The 13,823-nt window shown below is 29.6% G+C and overlaps 1 non-coding gene across 1 annotated transcript; it reads right to left on the bottom strand.

Moving 5' to 3' along the window:
* Window positions 1–11,312: 11,312 nt before the first annotated feature.
* Window positions 11,313–11,385, bottom strand: trnak-uuu (transfer RNA lysine (anticodon UUU)). The gene has a single exon. It is a non-coding gene; the product is annotated as a tRNA-Lys (tRNA).
* Window positions 11,386–13,823: the final 2,438 nt, after the last annotated feature.

The following is a 13,823-nucleotide window of genomic DNA, read 5'->3' as shown; positions in this document are numbered from 1 at the left end:
AACATATATTTATATTATCTTATCTAGTTTTTTATTACCTATCTAATAAAAAAATAAAAAATAAAAAGTTATTTAATTTTTATTGATAAGTGTGCGGATTGACCCGGTTTTACTCTAATTTACGTAAAAAAAAAAACGAATTTCTTTTAAATTTAAGTAACTTATATATTTTTATATGAGTTACGTAAAGCAAATTACGCTTAAGCTTGGTTTCCAATAGTTGTAGAAATGTTGTGCAACAGTTGTGCGTTTATGTTGTACAACAATTGTTGCCGAGATTGGTTTGATTCTATTTCCGCAACCTTTGTTTTACAACATAAATTTTGTTGTACAACCGACTTAAGTTGTGCAACATACGCAAGAAAATGTTTCCATTATAAAGCATTATTGTTGTACAACTGTTGTACGACATTTCTACAACTATTGGAAACCAAGCTTTAAAAGTAATTCGCGTTTTTACATCAAAGTAAGTAAAAGTGCCATCCCTATTTGATACAGTTTATCTTCTTAAATGTTTACGTAACAACTAAATTTCTGAAAAGTGCCAAAAGTTATCTCTTGACAATAAAACCATTAGTTCCTTTTCTCATGTCAAAAACCTATATTAATATAAAAAAGACATTTTGAAATCAGTTCCTATATCCTATGCAGCTGTTAATCCTTCTAGACTTCAACTATAAAATGTACAACATGTTTTAAGAACATTTAATGAGAAAGTACCCAGTGGGAAAAAAAGACGTGGAAAAGACGTCTTTAAAAGTCCTATTTACGATGTCTTTAAGGCGTCTTTTTTTAGTCGATTATGCAAATCTAAAGTCTTTTTTGCCTTTATCTTATCATGAAAAGACATAAAAAGGCGTCTTTAAGACGCCTTTGTTAATCGATTATGCATATCTAAAAAAGTTTATTCTCGACGTCGGAAAGACTTTTTTTTGTCATACTTAGTATACTATTGTATTTTGTCATACTAGGTATACTATAGTATCCTATATACTATAGTATTCCTGTTTTTCACATATGAAAAGCTGTTTTCATTAAATGAAAATGATAACAGCTCTTCATACAAAGTATGACAAAAAGCTCTTTCCGATGCCGAGAAAAAAACCTCTTTTAGATATCGATATAAAAGAGGAAGCATTTTCTACATCTTTAAACATAGGAGAATTATTTATAAATAAAAAAGCAGTATTGTTCAACAGAATATATTTATTTAAGAATCATCAGCAGATTCATCTCCAGATTCATCTTTTTCTTCATCATTCTATTTTGTTTCATGAGCGAGCTCTGTTTCTTGGCGTTGTTGCTTACGCAACAATAAAATTAACTATTTCACGTTGAGAATGAATAAAATTAACCATTTCACGTCGAGAATTCTATTTATACGAGCTGGCAACGACTTCTAAAAAATGAGTGAACACGAAAAACGGTCTCTTGTTTTAATGTAATACAAAAAAGCAAATGAAATTTAATCAGCTGAGTGAATTACATTAGACTTACCGACGATTAATTCAAAAAGGGCAGATCCTTTCAACCCCTTCTTGTTTCAGCGCGGTCCTTTCTTTTTGTCTCCACTAGATTGAATTGGGACAGGAGTCCAACGGTAAACAGTATAAAAATATATAAAAATGAGTATGCTAAAAAAATTTACGACTATCAAAATGACTGTACATCGATGTATTTTACTTAAGTCCTTAAACCAAGCTAAACATTTGTATCTCTCAGATTTGCTTTGAAATCCAAGTTATTGGAAATAGATATTGATATTTTTATGTCTTCTATGACTTAATTTTTTAATTTTGCTGAAATTAATTGTAGTAGACCAATAACAATTTATAAATCCGTTATTGACTAAAGACTATCAAAAACGAAAAGCTAATACACATTAAGAGTTGTTATTTATTTAAACTGGATTATTTAAACTGGATTATTAAACTGGAGTATTATTAAAAGCTCTACTTTAGCCTGAAACATAATGATGCTTTACTTAACAATATAAAACTATAAAAACTGGCGATATCATTAGCAACACAAATAAAATACACATAAACAAAAATGAAGACTAGAAAGCTGCAATGATGTTTAGCTATAAAAAAGTGTACCTTTCCAGTATCATTTTCACTTGGTCTTTTGTATCCAGACCAAAAGTTTTGCAGACAATTCGAAAGATAAATCTGTTGCCATTAAATGCATTTTTTACTTGCTTTGTCAACGACAGACAGCAGTTAACAAGGAAGCAACAACTTTAACATTAAAGTTGGAAAGCCAATCTTTTGTCTTAACAATTTCATCATTCAACTAAATACAAACAACAAAATTATTCAGATCATTTAAAACATTTTGAAAAAATAAATTGCAAGCTTACTGAATGTTTCTTCTTTTCTATTGCCCGCTTCACTAACACTTGAAAAAGTAAATACAGACAGAAGTTGTTAACAGTTTTCTTTTTTGTCTGGAAATAAATATTTTACTTTAATATGTAATAAACAACATTCTTCAAGTACAACACATTAAAAAAAGGTGACATAACATCAAATGCTTGTAAACTCTAACTATATGCGTATTTTAGCCTTGCTCATGTGATAAAATTTAAAATTAAAAAGTAAAACTTGTTAAAACACTTACCTGCCACTAACTTAATTGAAACTAGATCATCTTGATACCATAGCTCTTTGTTTAGTGGAGAATTGTTGTACTTCAGTACATTTATGACTTGTGGTCAATACAATTTATTCTCTGTCTTGTCTAACCATCTTACTAGCACCATGCCATCCACTTTTTTCTTCTTCCCATTAACATTTTCTAGCTAAACAACTGCAGCCCATCTATTTTGAAACTTATACAAAATGTTTTAAGGATACAAAAGCACTGTATTTAAAATCAATGGTAAAAAAAAGGAACTTTCAATAAAAATAAAAAGCATAGAAAAAAACAAAACGATATTGTAATACGTATAGATTTGCTAGTAAAATGTTTAAAGATAAATAAGTTGTCAAAGATACATTTAAAATATATATATATATATATATATATATATATATATATATATATATATATATATACAATATATATATATATATATATATATATATACATGTATATATATATATATCTATATATATATACATGTATATATATATATATATATATATATATATATATATATATATATATATATATATATATGTATATATATACATATATACATTTACACATATATAAATATATACATATGTATTTATATATACATATACAAACATATGTTTATATATACGTATGTATATATTTATTTACCTATGTATATACATGTATATATGTATTCATATATATATATATATGTATACATATATATATACATATGTAAATTTACATATATAAATATATACATAAATATATATATATATATATATATATGTATGTATATATTTATATATGTAAATTTACATATGTATGTATATTTGTATATATGTATACATATATATATGCACATATATATATATATGCACATATATATATATATATATATATATATATATATATATATATATATATATATATATATATATATATATATATATATATATATATATATAATGTGCAGTAGGAAACGTTCGTGAATTCTTTCATTCCCCTCCCTAAAAAAAAAAAAAAGTCCTACTGGGTGTTGTTTAATTTGGCATTTAAATGAAAACTTTCTAATTTCTTTTTTTTAAAGGTCCATCCCTATAAAAGACGTCTTTTCTACGTCTTAATAAAGACGTAGAAAGAATTTAAAAAAAGACATAACAAGTCATAAAAAAGACGTCTTTTATTCGTCTTAAAATATTTTTTTCCCCACGGGGTGCTTTGAAACTAAAAGGAGTTTAGATTTGTGCTAGATAAAAATTCCAATAATCTGCAACTATTTTTAGAACAACTTAAATCTATGGACCCAAACAAATTCAATATGTTGCCCATGATACCAAAAAAGCCCTTGTGCAAACCACTGAAGGTTTGATAGCTGGCTGCAAGCATTTGTTTTCAGTTGGTTTTAATTGAAACTTACATTTATGATATGAGTCTTTCAAAAACTGAAGAGAGCTCTGCTGCCTTTGTGGCTGGGTGGCTGGAAAAAAATGTAAGGGTGAACTAATTTATGCTGAGGACGAACTTATACTAACAAATAAAGTTAAAGACTTCATTGAAACGGTTTCACGAGGATATTTGACATTTCCTCAATAGTGTACTTATCAGCTAATTAGAACTGGATAAATGCTTTGTAAAAAAAACTAAACATAGAGCATGTTGTAGAAAAGACTTATATAGATACTATCTATAATGGACATATATTATAAAGTCAATATTGGACACATATTATAATTTTGGTTTATCATCACAAAATCTTTTTAAGCGTTTGGAAAATGTTCTTTTGCATAGAATTCGGAATTTGAAAAAAGACCAAGCAAAAAATGCGTGTCTTTATCGAACATTAATTAAAAAGGGACGCCATGCCCAGTGATATTTTTTTATAGAAAGACTTTATTAACATATTGTTAATTTGCTGTTATGGAGTTTTTATTACTGACTTTCTCTTTGTTTTTAATTTTTACTTTGTTATTAATTTACTTTGTTATTATATTTTACTTTGGTTTTACAAAACTTTGTTTGGTTAAATTTACTTTTATAAGCGTTTAGTAAGAAGAACCGTAAACCGAGGTGACATTGATATGCGGGGTGACTTTCTTAATTTTGCCTGTTAGTTACAAAAGTATTGATTTGGAGATGTAATTGCAAAATAAGAAACTTTTTTTTTTTTTCTAGTACTTTAACATATTCTGCGTATATTTTTGAAATTTTAATGATTATGAAGTGGTTCTAACTTGTGCAAATGTATTGGGATTAACATGACTTAAACAACAAAATAACGATTTTTACATGTCCCAAAAAATTTCAAAATACATATAATTTTAATTTTTTGGAATAAATTTTTTTCTATAAATCTATACTTAAATGTTCAAGTGGTATATTCTAGTTATAATACCACTGTAATATACCACTCATTTTTGGTTACTCCCAATTACATTTGCAGAAAATTTCAAACATTTTTGTTTTTCACTTTTTCAAATAATTTTCAATATTTGATATTTCAATCTTGTGACTATTTAATGTTTCAAACGATTTTTTCTAGCTAAAAAAGACATTAAGACAAGAAATATCACAAGAAGAATTGCAGAAGAATTCATGAGAACCTATAAACGTAAACCAGGTAATCGATCCTATGCATTGTATCTAGCAGAAGTCATGCAAAATGCCTTGTTAAATATCTCAACTAACAGAATATCGATTTTAAGGCATCCAAATTATATAGTATACCACATGGTGCTCTGCAATATAAGAGTAAACTAAGACATATGAAAAACTTTAGAGGGCAGACCAGATTACAATCCCATACCAAAGAAAAGATTCCGCAAATTATTAGCACCCTGACAGATTGGAAGTTACTTTGGATAAGTTGGATATAAGTCTGCTTGTAAAAAACAATCTTGAAAGAATGGATGTTACTGATTTAAAATTTAAAAATAACTTGCCTGGCCCTGGTTAGATAAAATTTTTTATTGTTCGTAATATTCTGACTGCGTAAATTGCTGACAACGTAAAACCAGCAAGAGCTAAAATTGATCAAAATTCAGTATGCTCATATTTCGATGAGTTATTCATTACACTTCAATACATTCCTAATAACAATATATTCAAATGTGATGAGACAAATGTGAGCAATAATCCAGGCTCTAAAACAGCAGCTTGTAAACGTGGCCTTAAACGCGTAGAAAAAAAAATGCAGCATTCTAAAAGAGCTATTAGTATTATGTACTGTGGGAGTGCAGCTGGTCAGTTCTCCCATGGTTGTTTATAAAGCTGCAAACTGCTACATAGAGTGGACAAATTGCGGCCCACCTGGAACTATATTCGACAGTTCAAAATCTGGTTGGTTCAACTCTAGTGCATTTGAACGTTGATTCATGGAAATTTTTATTCCTGAAACAGCATCTCTTACAGGAACTAAAATTGTTATTGGGGATAATTTAACTTCACATTTCTCATCTGATATCATCAAAGCATGCTTGAAAATAATATCAGGTTTATATGTTTAATCCCAAATGCCACACATCTGCTACAACTGCTTGATATTGCTATTTTCAGATCCTTGAAAGTTGAGTGGAAGAATATTTTACAAACATGGAAAAGAGAATCACGAATCAAGGGTTCAATTCCAAAAAACCATTTCCCAGCGCTCTTGACAAAGTTGCAAAATACACTTAAAGCAGACAACTTAAAAGCGAGATTCGAAGCTTCAGGCATATATCCATTGAATCGAGAAAAAGTATTAAAACGGCTTCCAGATGTCAACAAAGACTATAGCGGTGAGACCATAAAAGAAATATTAAATGAGGGTGTAATAGATATTCTCACAGAGGTACTGTGGCAATGATGCAGCAAGAAAATCTAATAGAAAAAGAGGGAAAAAATTGAACCAGGAAAATTAATCACGATAGATGACATTGATTATAGACAAACATCAAAAGAAAAAAAAATCCAAAAACCAACAAATTAAAGGATAAAAATTAAAAATAGCTTCAAAGGATGTTGAATCTTTGTCTGAATTAGAAGACATTGAAGTTGGTAGTAGTGGTTATCCCAATAAAAGTAATGACAAGAAAGTGTTAACTTAAATGAGTCTAACCAAGAAGAACCTGATGTCAACAGTTTTTTTAGCTACAGGGAGTTGGCATGTTGTAGTCTACCCAGGAAAAACTAAAAAAAAGTGTGAAATTGAATTGCATTGGACAGATTGTTGAGATTTTACCAACACCCAAAATTCTTTATATGAGGTTCCTAAGGAAAGTTCTTAAATCCAAAGTCCAAAAATCTGTTTAATTATTCTGTTGCAGAAGACATCGTTTTTGCTGTACATTTCTCAAGCATATTGCAACAACTTTAACCACCGAAGACAAATAATTGTTATCAACTAGAGTTTGCAAATGTAAAAAATATTGATAAAATCTGTTAAGTGAATCGGATGCGCTCTCAGAAGATGTCAGAAATATTCAATAAATGATTGAACTCAGAACATTTCATTAAAGAAAATTAACATTTTGTCTTTCAAACGCTTATTTTACTAATTAGTACTCTGCAGCAGTTTAGAGGTACTTCTCAGAACAACTAATTCCTAGTCCGGTTTTAACACCGGTTGTTGTAAAATCTTTAGAAAATCTGATTTTAAGTTTTTTTTATTTTGGTATCATTTTTTTATTTTAAATGGAGTTAAACAAGTAATGTACATTAGCACCTAATATTTATATACAATTAGCAGGGCTGCCGAGAGGGGGGGGGGGGGGACATAGAGACAGTTTGTCCCGGGCGGCAGATGTCGATGGGGCGCTAGATGCCGAAGTAAAATAAAAATAGTTTTTTTAATCTTAAAATGCCATAAATGAAATGTATATATTACTCGCGTTATGTAATTATTTTTATATCCTCAAAAAAATTTTAAAATACGAACTTATCATTGATTTTGTACTCTATACGCTATTAAATAAAAAATGTCCCTTGAGATATTCGCATTCATCAGACTAAAGTAAAAAAAAACGAAAACGTTGATAATTAGCGATAACAAACTGTAAATACAATTTAGAAATAATTCTATTCAGAATTTAGAAAGTAACAGTAAATATTTTTTAACTCTTTACGATCAACTTATTTATGGTAATTCATGTTTGAGATTTATATTTAACTATTGAAATATTGATTTATGACATTAGCTATTTGAGATTGAATTTATAATTTTATTTTCGAAGCAATTTACGAGTAACAATTAATCATTTTTCAAGTCGGCCGAATTAAATAAATCAGAACAAACAATACAATTATCGTATTATGGTAATGATGATTGCGTTGAGGATATCGTTGATCTACATTCTCTTGGTTCAGTGGAAAATGAAACTGACGACAGTTTGAATGATAAATTGAAACCCGAAGAAAATAACGGTTTTTACACAAACAATAATTCAAAATAGTTAAATAATTAATCAAATATTAAGTGTTAATTCATTTTTTTTAATTTAGGCGTTGAAAATGACCCAGCACTCTGGCCATCGATTCTTGAGCAAAAAGAAAAAGAAGAAATAATCAAAAAAGGTCCGTCAACTTTACCTGATGATTTCCCACGAGATGCTTCTAATAACAGGGGCTTCCCAAAAGAAGTTCTTTTCATTGCATTGCCTAATGGAGAAAAAGTTCAAAGAGATTATTTGATATGGAGCCGATCGCCTAACTCTCTTCTTTGTTTCCCGTGTTCTTTATTTGGATGTGAAAATTCCAGATCAAATGGGGATCAGTCTCTTCTTCTTCGCTGGAATGGAGGAATAAGAAATGACTGGAGAAAATTGAGTGATCGTATCAAAAGTCATCATAGCAACCCAGTTCATCAAAGACATTATCTTAATTGGAAGACTTTGCACTCAGCTCTTGTCAATCAGAGTTCCAAAAGGCATTAGGAAAGGAAGTAGCCAGATGGCGTGAAATACTTGTATTTTAGATGCTACTTTATCTTTAGCATCTCAAAACTTATCATTTAGAGGTAAATATTCTAGGCCAGATCTCTAAATAATTAAGAATAAGTTCTTTATTATTACAGAACTTCTATGTTATAAACTTAACTAACGTAGAAATTATTGTTTTAGGGCAATATTCGTTGATGGAGAACAACGAGAAAGGGAACTTTTTAAGTTGCCTTGAACTTATTTCTCGTCAAAATGAAACATTAAAGAATCATCTAAAAACAGTTGCTCGTCATCAAAAAAAGGGAACTAGAATGCAAGCTCACTATCTCTCCTGCAATTACAAAACGAATTCATCAGTGAATGTGCTACGTTAGTTTAAGAAGCAGCTGTGAAAGAAGTAAAAGATATTTTACTTCTTTCACAACTGCTTCTTAAACTAATGCCGAATATTTTACGATAAAAACTGAGAGTCCAAGGATACGACAATTGTTCTAATATGGAATTCTAATGTTCTAATGTTCTAGAATCTATAATGGAGCCCAAGCTCATATACCTAGGTCATCAAGAAGTTGTTGAATGAGGATGACTTCTTCAATGGTTTGACTTCAATGGATTGACTCCAACTGGAGACATCGACTAACACCAATGTTTTGTAGTGTCTTATACCAAATGGTCAGAAGAACTACTGATTCAGATGATTTAAAATATTTTCCCAACGATTTCGCTTGATTTAGAATGTCCACAGTTAGGTAAAGTTGATTAACGGTTCTATCCAAAGCAGCAATGATTTTTCGTGGTTTTTTCACTAAAGGTTATACAGCTGCAATGTGGGCTGACTATCTAGTATCTGAAAGCTTGTGAAGTTCTAAATTTAAACTATGCGGTGCGCATAGTTAAAATTTAGCTGGAGTTCATGCTGCTGAGTCTTGCGCTAAGATCAAAACGTATTTTTGGCAATATCCAAGTCCTTTAGTGTTCTTTAGTTGCAGCCCAGCAAGATGGAAAATTCTTCTTGAAGAAACTACTTTATCACTTCACAAGCTCTCAGATACTAGATGGTCAACCCACATTGCAGCTGTAAAACCTTTAGTGAAAAAAACAACTTCTAGATGACCTAGGTCACATTCGTTCGTCGTGGAGTTGTATTTTGACTGAAGCAAAGCTAGTGGCTGGAAACCTAGGCTTTGATACAAAATTTAAAGTGAAACGCACAAGAAGAGTGAAAAAATTCCACAAGGAACCATCAAATACAGCCCACTACCTCGACGATACAGAAAAGAATTTTGAAGTAAATATTTTCAACGTGGCATTGGACCACATAATTCTACAAGTTCAATCAAGTTTTAATGTTGTGAAAAAGGTTTCTTCTCAGTTTTCCTTTATCTTGCTTTAGTCTAAAGACCCTTCTTCACAAGATGACAAAGCAAGTTGACACTTGCGATATTCTATTCAAATGACGTTAAAGAAGATGATCTTATTGAAAAAATTTGTCACTTTGACCGGTTGAAAGCATCTTCCTTGTTTAATAGAGGCAACTTTCTCAATCTTTTAAACCAAATATATTCCAAAGGCTTACACAACCAGTTTTCCCGTCGATATGCATACTTTTGCGCATCTTTCACACAATGTCAATATCCGTTGCAGAGGGTGAAAGATCTTTTAGTAACCTTAAGATTATAAAAAACCACTTCAGAGCCACCATGGAACAAGAGCGACTTTCAAATCTTATGATGTTGTCTATTGAAAATGATCTCGCAAAATCATTGTCATATGATAAAGTAATTTTTAATTTTGCTTCGAAAAAAGCTCGAAAACTTTATTTAAATTAGGAATTGTTTATGCTGTGGTTAGTTAGCAAAAAATGAAATAAAGTTAAAGTAGCTATAAAGGCATAATGTGTTTTTAAGCTTCTATGCTAAGTATATATATGAACCGAAATCTATGAGGGCGCCAAAAAAGGTTTTGTCCCGGGCGGCTCAAAGGCTCTCGGCGGCCCTGACCATTAGTACTTTTTTTTGTTAGTACTATCTTATAACTAATTACAATTACTTTAATGGTGCTATTGATATATTATATTGTTATGTTTAGCATATTAACACCAAATTGTTTTTTATTTTTTTGTCCATTTTGTGGATATATTCGATAACCAATCTTGTTGTCTAAATTTATAATTTTACCAGTAAAATCTTAAAAATATATTTGTAAATTGTGTTTTAACTTAGTAAAACTCAAAAAATAAATATTAATGGCACTTGTGAAGATGGCTTAATTAATAAGCTTTTAAGAAATAATAAACAATCAAAGTCATACCCAACGAAGGATTGAGATTGATGACATTTTTGAGTTTAAAAAATATATATTAGAACCAAAAAAAAAAAATTATATTTAATGGAATCCTTTAAAGAAAAGGCATTATGTTATATCGAAAAAATAAAATTCAAAAAAAAATTATGCAAAAGAGTTTATTTGCAAAAATGCTCAAAAACCTATCAAAGTCACCCCGTTTGACGGTATTAAATGGCCTTTGCTAGCCTGAAAATCGACTTTGCTCGTCCTGTCGTCCTTACTTCTATTCTAACATAATCTTCGATTGTTAACTTTTCTTTTATTACTTTCTACCCTAGCCGCATGTAAGTAACCGCATATTATAGTAATTAGATTGCAACACATTTTTTAAAACAAATGCGTATCATAAAAAAATTATATCGTTCGACCTCAAAAGACAATTTTAATACGGTATGACATAAACCTAGAACAATAATAGCTTTAAAAACGCGCCCGATGAGGGACTCGAACCCGCGACCCTCAGATTAAAAGTCTGATGCTCTACCGACTGAGCTAACCGGGCTTATACCAATGTTAATCAGATAAATTAATATATACAATATTTAAAACCTTTTATAATGATTTGTTATATTATGGCAAAATTTTAGATCTATAATACTTTGATGATTATATAAACCAAATGTCAAACTTGCGATTATATAAACCAAATGTCAAACTTCATGATTATATAAACCAAATTGTCAAACTTTATTGGACAAAAAATGAAGCCATCTTTTTTTTGTTTATGACAATAGTCCGCCATTTGTAAAAAGGGCAAAAACTGAAGCTGAAGTGTAGAATAAAAGTTAAAAATGTCAAAAGCTCCCAATGAATTGAAAATAATTCAAAAATAAGTTTTATTAATTATAAAATACTTATAAAAGTTTTTTTATGAGCCTATGTTTCACAGTGGGCCCATTTGGGGAAATAGACAAACAGTATTTGTTTGAGAAAGTCTATAAAAATTATTTATTCAGAAAGTCAGATAAATTTGTGAAAAAACAAAAAAAAAACAAAAAAAAATTATGTTTCTAGCTAATTTCTAAGTGATGATGTGCAATTTTGAAGTTGATGAATTTCCAAATTTTTTGTGTATCTATAAAAGTTTAGTAAATTCGATTAGTTTCCATTCAAAATGAATTTATCGACATGAAAATTGATAAGTCACTTATGTAAAAGTTGTTTTTAATTTGACATGGAATATATTTTTGAATAAATAAATTTAAAAATGCGTTATTTTTTTAAATTTTTTTTTCAAAACTTTTAAAACTCAATTATGTAATTATGTTATTCAATTATGTAATTATATTATCTTGTTATTATATTATCTTATTACTCAATTATGTAATTATATTATCTTTTCATTTTAAAAAAAAATCGAATTAAATCTTAGATTTTTTCAAAAGTGCTAATTTGCCAACTGCGTCATATATTTTATAAATATTTAACATTTCTTCTTTTCAAATATTTTAAGCAGTGGCCTCCCGAAGAGATTGGCATGGGAAAGCGGGTGTGTGAAGGGGGGGGGGGTGGGGTTGTGGAAAGGTCCTCGTTTTTAAATATTTGCCGACTGAAAGTCTACATTTGCCGACAATGTAGATATAGCCGATATTTGACGACAGGTTTTTTATAGTCAGGGGGTTAGACACCCCAATGCCCCCCTCTCTCCTAAGGACGGCCCTTATTTTAAGGGGAACTGAGGCAAGTTAGCACTTTTTCTTATTTCTATGATTTAAAAAAGTTGAACAGTGATTATTATTTTTTTCTTAAAGTATGTGAATATCTTATTTTTGGTTACAAATATGAATATTTTTTTATTTTTTATTTGTTTACTTGATATGATTTTTGTTTGTTTTAGCAGAAGTAAAATAAAATAAAAAATAAATGTAATGGAGAAAAATAAAAATGTAAAATACATCACAGAAGTAGATTTATTCACACAAGTTATTAAAGCTGACAAACTGTTAAGTCAAGTTCAGTAACATGTTCAGCCATTAAAGAAAAACTTTATAAAAATTTTGAATCAGTTAATTAACTGGAGTTTGAAAATGTGTGTGAAAAAGCATGAAAACGTTATAAACGCCTGAAAGAGAAACATTCCAAGAAAAATGGATATGCATTTATACTTTCAAAAGCATCAAATGCTATTATTTATGAGGTAGAGGATGCTTACATAACAGAACCGTGTTTTTCAAAACAAAGAAAATCTTTTACATAACTGGGTGATAAGATGAAAAAGGAGAGGACACAGGAACTTCTCAATTATATAAACAACTTTATCACTAATAAGTGCCCAGAGTTGCATGTTAACCAGTTATTGGGTTACCTCTTACATAGAGTTAAAACACAAAATAATAAAAGTATTGCTCGTGTTGGAAATGCTACTTTTACAAACCATACGAAAACAACAGATATCTTTAGCATAGATGAATCCATTGCTTTAATGCATTCCCTTACATTAAGTAAAGAGCAAATGAGAAAGTTAAGATTTATTTTTTCTTCAAAGGGCATATATTTTCCAACAATTAATGAATTGCTTGAAGGATGAAAAAAAGTTAACTAAGAATTTCCGATCAATCGGAAATTCTTCACTGATTGATCATTGGTAGAAACTTGGATGCTGTACGAAAAGCTAGTTGAGAAGGATGGTATCATTCCCACTAAAACTGGAGATTTTGACACAAAAAAAGGACTGACTAAAAAACCACAAACCAAATCTGATCAAAAAAGCATATGTATTACACATTCATATTTAAATAGCACTACCTGGTTTTTAAAACTACTTTATCATATAGATTATAGACTTTGGGTAACAAAAACAGGACCACTTGGTGAACCAATACGTAATGCAAAAAGTTTCTTGTCAGCATAAAATTAAAATGGACAAACTTTAGGAGTTATGCAATAATGCTACACTTAACATTATTACAAACATGCCATTGGCACAAATTAACCACACTC

The sequence above is a fragment of the Hydra vulgaris genome, chromosome 04 (assembly GCF_038396675.1).
Source record: "Hydra vulgaris chromosome 04, alternate assembly HydraT2T_AEP".
Taxonomy (NCBI): Eukaryota; Metazoa; Cnidaria; class Hydrozoa; order Anthoathecata; family Hydridae; genus Hydra; species Hydra vulgaris.
The sequence above is the reverse complement of the archived record's forward strand: the minus strand, read 5'-3'. Positions and strand labels throughout refer to the sequence as shown.